Consider the following 8796-nt stretch of genomic DNA (forward strand, 5'->3'; position numbering starts at 1 on the left):
CCGGGAGCGGGTACACAGCCTTCACCAGCTACCTGCTTAATGGAAAGAGTAGAGCGTTGCTGCTACTCGCCGAACAGAAAGAGTGATGTAATTACACCACGTTACCGGCAGAGGGAGCGGGGAGCGAGAGCACTGCCTTCACCTGGCTGGATTAATAAACACGGCAGTTCAGCGTCTACCAGGAGCGGGGGCGGGAACACAACCTTCACCAGCTACCTGCTTAACTGAAAAACAGGGCAGTTCCGCATCTACCAGAAGCGGGGGCGAGAACACTACCTTCACTGGTTGAGTTAGAGACGAATGCCAGATGCAGCGTAACCGGGAGCAGGTGCGGGAACACAGCCTTCACCAGCTACCTGCTTAACGGAAAGACATGGCAGTTCAGCGCCTACCAGGAGTGGGGGCGAGAACACTGCCTTCACTGGTTAAGTTAGAGACGAATGCCAGATGCAGCGTAACCGGGAGCGGGTGCGGGAACACAGCCTTCACCAGCTACCTGCTTAACGGAGAAACAAGGCACTTCTGCGTCTACCAGGAGCGGGGGCGAGAACACTGCCTTCACTGGTTGAGTTAGAGACGAATGCCAGATGCAGCGTAACCGGGAGTGGGTGCGGGAACACAGCCTTCACCAGCTACCTGCTTAACGGAAAAACGAGGCAGTTCAGCGTCTACCAGGAGCGGGGGCGAGAACACTGCCTTCACTGGTTGAGTTAGAGATGAATGTCAGATGCAGCGTAACCGGGAGCGGGTGCGGGAACACAGCCTTCACCAGCTACCTGCTGAACGGGAAGAGTAGAGCGGTGCTACTACTCACCGAACAGAAAAAGGGATGTAGCTACATCCGCATTACCGGTAGAGGGAGTGGGAGCGAGAGCACTGCCTTCACCTAGCTGGGTAAAATAAAGAAGCTTAACAGTACACGCAAGACGTTAGCCGAGCAGCTGCTGCTAACGATCAAGCGATATCAAGTCAAATAACACACATGTTTAAGACCAGATAACTAGCTTCGAAAGAAGAGAACAGCACAGAGCCGTAGTTACAGCAGTAACCATGGCCAGTGCTCACACGGCATATAACCGTAGTTACAGTAGTAACTATGGCCAGTACTTACACGGCTTAGAACCGTAGTTACAGTCGTAACTATGGCCAGAACTTACACAGCATAGAGCCGTAGTTACAGTAGTAACTCTGGCCAGTACTTGCACGGCTTGGAACCGTAGTTACAGTAGTAACTATGACCAGTACTTACACAGCATAGAGCCGTTTACGGTATTGACTATGGCCAGTACTTGCACGGCTTGGAACCGTAGTTACAGTAGTAACTATGACTAGTACTTACGGCTTAAAGCCGTAGTTACAGTAGTAACTATGGCCAGTACTTACATGGCTTGGAACCGTAGTTACAGTAGTAACGATGACCAGTACTTACACAGCATAGAGCCGTTTACGGTATTGACTATGGCCAGTACTTGCACGGCTTGGAACCGTAGTTACAGTAGTAACTATGGCTAGTACTTACGGCTTGGAACCTTAGTTACAGTAGTAACTATGGCTAGTACTTACGGCTTAAAACCGTAGTTACAGTAGTAGCTATGGCCAGTACTTACACAGCATAGAGCCGTAGTTACGGTATTGACTATGGCCAGTACTTACACGGCTTGGAACCGTAGTTACAGTAGTAATTATGGCCAGTACTTACGGCTTGGAACCTTAGTTACAGTAGTAACTGTGGCCGGTGCCTAAAAGTGTCAGCCAAACGGCTACCCACTAGATAATATAATATTGGGAGGATGAAATCCTCCTTCATGGCCACACATGCAGAGCACACATCACACAGTGAAGATTGTTCTCTGCATATCGTCCTAGTGCTAGGAGTCTAGTACTAGGAGTCTAGTACTAGGAACAGTAAATACAACGATATAGCGCTACTGCAACCATACCATGCGTTTACCGCTGAGTTAAATAATGAAGCTTAACAGTACATGCAAGGTGTTAGCCAAGCGGCTGCTGCTAACAATCAAGCAACCAAGTCAGAACACAATGTTAAGACCATATAATTAGCTTCTAAGAAAGAGAACAGCCCGCATAGAACCGTAGGCCATGGTTACAGTAGTAACCGCACATGCGGAGCACACAGCACCCGCAGTGAAGATGTTCTCTGCATATCATCCTAGTGCTAGGAGTCTAGTACTAGGAGCAGTAATACAACGATCTAGCGCTACTGCAATCAAACCCTATGTTACCGGAAGCGGGAGCACTGCCCTCACCGGCTGAGTTAATAGTTAAGCTTAACAGCAAGGTGTTAGCCAAGCGGCTGCTGCTAACAATCAAGGGACCAAGTCAGAACACAAATGTTAAGACCAGATAATAGCTTCTAAGAAATAGAAAGTACTTACCTTACTCTCTGCATCTAAACGAAAAACGGGTTAAATTGAATGAGGGACACAGCCAAAGCTGGGACTCAAATGCTAATGATAGCTCGGGCACAACGCCACAAGCAAAACTTTCAAAAGAGCATAAGGGCAACTTTATGGGAGAGGAAGCGGGAACACTGTCGTCACCAGAAAGTCTAAGCCAAACAAAAAATAAGACAGCAATCAGGACAACTTGGCTGGGAGAGGGTGCGGGGACACAGCCATCACCAGCAACAAGCTGACACCAACCTGTCTGTCGAGGCTCTGCACGGCGCACAGCCGGCCACAGCTCCTGGAGGACGCGTTAACGACCCGTAGCTCCGACTGTCAGTCACGAAGCTGCACGCGGCCAGCTGTTTGCAGAGCAATCCCTCAGATCAAACGTTCAAACCTGAACGCTGTAGGCTACAAAAATGTACCCTCGCGCAGCGAGAAGATGAAAGGAACAGATCCTCTGACGACACCGGCTGATATAGCCGGTGTCACGTGGGTCACAGGTGACTTTGTTGGTATTGGTACTCGAGCTGCGCATGCGCCCGATGGACATATCCAGTGCTGAAAGCACCGCCTCTGGCGGTCAGTAGGGACGAAATAGAACTATTAACAAAGCGCTTATATACTAATAAAGGACTGGCTTACCTAAAGCCAGTTGAGTAGCACTTGAAATGTTTTTGCTCTATGAAACCTGATGTACTTATATGATTCTGTTTTCTTCAAGTTTGTATTTTGTTGGTCGAACGCATTTATTGTAAGTCGCTTTGGATAAAAGCGTCAGCTAAATTCAATGTAATGTAATGTAATGTCTTGAAGATGAAGTCCATTTGCCTATCCTTCTGGACAAAAATCTCTATAAATTTTTTGTAAAAGTCCTCCTTATCTTCTTGTAGTTTCAAAAGTCTATCATAAATCTAAATGATGGATTTATGATTCGAAAATGATAAAAGTAGGGTAGACATGTGGATATTATCCGGCTGAATAAAAGGTGCATTTATCTAACAGGTACGTTTCCCACAGATCTTATTTTGAGCTATTTTCTAAATTCCTATGGAGAAATCTCATTGCTTTTTTGTGGAGGGAAGCCATGCGCAGCTTACTTCCTGGTTTTAGGACACGTCTCTCTCCTCCTCTTCACACACCACACTTGTCGCGGCACACGTACTTACAGCCAATCAGCTCTGAATTATGTGAGATGACGTATGGTGGGTCTGGCAGCTCAGTGCCCCTATGGTCATTATTTTTTGCCACACACATTAAATAGGAAAATACTCTGAGCATGCGCAGTGTAGTTTTTACAGTCACCGTTCACTTAGACAGTGAGAGGGAGGGGCAGGATCGGGTTTTGTCCCACATGGCTCTAAACAGCTCAATAGGCACACACTGTAGACACTAATTAGAAGAACACAGACTAAAACAGCAATGTACAGACGAATCAGATGTTAAACATGATCTTAAAATATATTTTATATATATTTTAATTTATTTTTTGCATTTTGTTGTAATCATTATTTTAATACTTTCTGCTGACACTAGGTGGGGCTGTGCCTGCCCCTAATGACCAGTCGCCACTGCTCAGTGCACACAAAAACATAACTTGGAGAAAGACTTGATAAGTCGCTCGTAAAACACAGGAGGTATAGAAACTAAGAACACCATATGTGGTCAATTGTACAGCTAATATAACACAACACATTAGTTGTATTTCCTTTAACTGGTGGATTATGGACAGTGTTCGAATTAATTATTTGCTTTCGGGGGAGCCCTATTTATTTTTATTTTTGGCAATCATATAGGCAGACCTGAAAGATGTATATGTTTCCTGTATTAGATCAATATTGATTGCCAATAGGCCTACCTTGTTTGGTAGGACATCTTTTTTCTCATCTCTGAAATCTCGATCGCTTTTTCGTGTGCCTGGCTCTTAGTGCTTATAAATCTTTTTCCGCAGGTTATTCTGTTGACCACAGCTGACTTTTCCTTGACTCCATTCTTGTGAAAGGTGCACAAAGGTGGATTTTTTTTTTTGCGAGCGGCAGGGAGATCAATATACTTTTTGTCTCTTTGCAAATCTCATCAATGACTATTATTTATTTCAAGAACTTTTATTTACAGAAACTCAACATTTCTAATCTGTGTGACACAAATATGCACGATTATTTTGGGCTCCCCCTATTTATCTCAAAGTCGGCCTTCAGGGGAGCTCCCTTCCTCTTCGGGGGAGCCAAGCTCCCCCTGGCTCCCCCCCATTTCGAACAGTGAATTATGGATATATAGTTGCTGATCGACAGCTGGAACACAAACCACAAAATACAAAAACATAATTCAGATCCAGTCGTCATGTCTCCACTCCGGAGGGATTCCCCGATCACTTCTTACAGTTTCTCATCAAGGGGGTGTCTCCTGTCCCCGGTACAAACACACTGCCTGAGGAAGGATATGTGTATTTTTTTTGTAATTAATCTTTTTCGGACCACTTATTTATTTATTTTGGTGACGATCCGACCTCCATGCTGCAACTCTGGTTCAAACGGCATCCACCAAACAATAGGATTTATCTCGACCTCCCCAAAATAACCAAAATCTGACACGGTGTGAGATGTCTTTTTTAGCTGTTCTGTCGTCATTTCCTGCGATCTTCTTCATAAAGTCAGTCAAAATGAATGAATGAATGGACGTTTCTTTGACTATTTATAGGCAAATATGGGTGTTACGTGAAGCCCGCAAAAGCTGCGCCGCATTTCGAGTCGATTGTGATTTATAAAGGGAAACAGGCGTAGGAAGTGCCGTAGGCACTTCCCTCGCCGGTACGCAATGTTTTGTGAATCGGAAAATGTCGGAACATTTCTGTACCTATTTTTTTGCTTTGTACTACACGTGAATCCTACGCAAGGCGTTATAAATGAGGCCCCAGTTGTTTCAGACATTTGGTCAATGTCAAGTAATACCACCTTTCTGTTTGGCTTCCAGCTGTGCAGCAGTTGTTTCAGAATCTGGAACATTGCATCATATTCTTTACCCCCTGAGCTTGCTACCAGAGTTGCTACCTCCATGGCCACAGGACGGATGCATTAAATAGGTCATTCCCACTGAGCTACTCACCGTGTTCAGGTGGCTTCAATGTGGTTTGAAGGGATTCTGAAAGATGAATTTCATCCTCCATTTCAGGTTGGCCGCAAACTCTATGCCATCTTGGGTGAAACAATGATGAGTCATCAATGGACACATTTTCGTATTTCCGGCAGGAAATAATGTGGGCACATGGAAGACCAAATGACACCGACAGTTTACAAGAGCAGCTTTTCATGTCTTTGTCCACAGTGTATGTCTTACCTTTTCTGTAAACACTGTAGTCTTTGTCATTCTTTCCAATGCTGATTTGACTGCTGTCTGATTTGTGTGGCTCTTCAGCTACTATTTTGAAACCTCTGTCGGTAAGCATTTTGTATAAATCCATTGCCATTTGGCTGTCACAGCGAATGTCCAAAAACTGGTCATTGTTGAATCCTGAAAACTCTTCTCACATTCTTTCCTATGAATCTGATCAGTTCAATAAGGCTTTCAGAAACTGAATGTGACTGAATAAACGGGTTTGAACTCAAATGCACGACTCACACAGGTTTTTAACAAAAAAGGTTTTATTCAAACCAAAGCTCAACGACAGTGGTAAACAAAAACTAAATCACTCTTAACGAGGAAAAACAGTATCAAAACAAAGTCACTCATAACCAGTTTAGCCCTGAGCCTGTTTTTCAGATCTCAGGCTCGAAACTGACATTCCCAGAACAAATGACCATATCTTCCCTTCTAAAAGGGTTAAATTAATAATATTGTTTCACAAAGTAATGATAAACCTGTGAGTTTGATGTAGAAAAGTCAGAATCAATATAGATGTTTTTTATTTTAAAGAAAATTCTGATTGAACATAGTAAAAAACTGTAAATTATAGTGTCCGTCCAAAAATTATTTTTTACTTATAGTGAAAACTACCCTTGGAAGGTAGACTAAAAGCTTTAGGAATCCAAAGTACAACATATAATAAGTACCCTGTATCAAGATTGATGCAAAACAAGTGACATTTGACCTTTTTAGAAAGGTTTAGCAAAAAAAACTCCACCTCTGAGGTGATTTGGGTGGAAATGGGGGTTTTACCGTTTCTCTGGAACCCATTGGTCGATTTTGGTGATTGACATCTCTGACCGTTAGAGCCAATAGAATCGAAGGGGAATCTCCCCACTCACACACAGTCTAAAATAAAAAGGTGTGGGCTTTGCGCACACAGTTTTGCACCAGAGTGAAGCTGTCTCTAGGTCTGACTTCTAGAAACGGAAACGCAGGTTTATTGGTTATGGATTATAAGAAATCGTTTCAAAGGGACACATTGGATTAACCTATGGATTAACTTCAGCAGCGTTTTTATCGTTTTAATGCCATTGAAGACCACTTTTGACCAGACTACGACACAGGTGAGCCATGTTAGCGTTTTTAGCCATATGTTTTGATGTATGTTCTTGTTATTATCTCCGCGAGTTTGTATAATTGAGTGATGAGGGTACCCTTCGATTCTGTGTCACCTCACGATGTGAAACGATGGGTTGGATGTGCAGCAAAAATAAATAATAAGGTTTTGTGAGTGAATTTCGGTGCAGTCATCTGTTAGCATTTTTCGCTCGTTGCTAATTCAGAGGCTCAGCGTTAGCATTGTGGGGTTTTTTTGGAATTTTTTTTTTAAATGATCAGTTAGATGAGTTTCTTCCCTTTACATGGATATAAAACATTCATCAATCCATCCATCCAGCTTCTCCTGTTTATCCGTTGTCGGGTCGCGGGGGTAGCAGTTCCAGCAGAGAGCCCCAAACTTTCCTTTCCCTGGCGACATCAACCAGCTCTGACTGGGGGATCCCAAGGTGCTCCCAGGCCAGCGAAGAGATATAATCCCTCCACCTGGTCCTAGGTCTACCTCTTGGTCTCTTCCCAGCTGGACGTGCCTGGAACACCTCCCTAGGGAGGCGCCCAGGTGGCATCCTAACTAGGTGCCCGAACCACCTCAACTGGCTCCTTTCGACGCGAAGGAGGAGCGGCTCAACTCCGAGTCCCTCCCGGATGACCGAACTTCTCACCTTATCCCTAAGGGAGACGCCAGCCACCCTGCGGAGAAAACCCATCTCGACCGCTTGTATCCGCGATCTCGTTCTTTCGGTCATGACCCATCCTTCATGACCATAGGTGAGGGTAGGAACGAAAATGGCCCGGTAGACAGAGAGCTTTGCCTTCTGGCTCAGCTCCCTTTTCGTCACAACGAAATATAAAATATAAATATAAAACATTCATAGTTTATTAAATGAACATGCCCTCAGACACTGTTTCCTGCAAGAAGTTGTGGCAGTGCCCCGGTACCGGGGTCTCTCAGGCTTAACAGGTTAATGAGGAAAAAACACTAACAAAAAAAAATCACTTAAATGAGGGAAGACACTAGGAGCATGAATATATGTATACTTAGACAAGACGTGGCTCAAAGCTCTGCTTGGGATTCTTTCTGGCATGATACGCTGGTAGACTGTCACAAGAAACGAAACGAACTGGCACAGGACAAAGGGAAACGAGGACAATAAATACACCAGGTAATGGGGAACAGGTGGAAACAATCAGGGGCGTGGTCGACAATCACAGGAGTGGGAGACACACAAGGAAGGGAGGTCAGAGTATCTGAAACGAGAGGAAGGTTACTATTCAAAATTAAAGGGGAAAACACTTAAATAAACTAACATAATTTGCGAGAGATGACAGTACTCCCCCCTCTAGGGCCGATTCCTGACGGCCCAGGAACTTGAGGGTGCTGGCGAAAAAAGTCATTAATGAGAATTTGATCCTCGACAAATCTTGATGGGATCCAGTAGTGTTCCTCTGGTCCATAACCCTCCCAGTCAACCAGGGACTGTCTCCCTTTGCCTCTGTTCCGGACCGCCAACAGGCGCTTGACCGTATAGACCAGGCCACCGTCGAGCATTCGGGGTCAGACCAGGAGCTATGATAAACCCTAGGAAGGATACAGTCTTAGCATGAAACTCACATTTCTCTGCCTTCACATACAGTTTGTTCTCCAGGAGTTTTTGGAGGACCTGACGTACATGGTGAACATGAGTCTTTGTCAGGTGAGTATATTAAAATATCGTCAATATATACAAACACAAAACGGTTTAAAAACTCCCTTAAAACATCGTTAATGAGTGCTTGAAAAACTCCTGGAGCATTGGTGAGACCAAATGGCATGACGAGATACTCATAGTGCCCTGTGTGTGTGTTAAAACTGGTCTTCCACTCATCCCCCTCAGGAATTCTCACCAGATGGTAGGCATTACGCAAGTCTAACTTGGTAAAAATGTTAGAG

The sequence above is a fragment of the Gymnodraco acuticeps genome, unplaced genomic scaffold, assembly GCF_902827175.1.
Source record: "Gymnodraco acuticeps unplaced genomic scaffold, fGymAcu1.1, whole genome shotgun sequence".
Taxonomy (NCBI): domain Eukaryota; kingdom Metazoa; phylum Chordata; class Actinopteri; order Perciformes; family Bathydraconidae; genus Gymnodraco; species Gymnodraco acuticeps.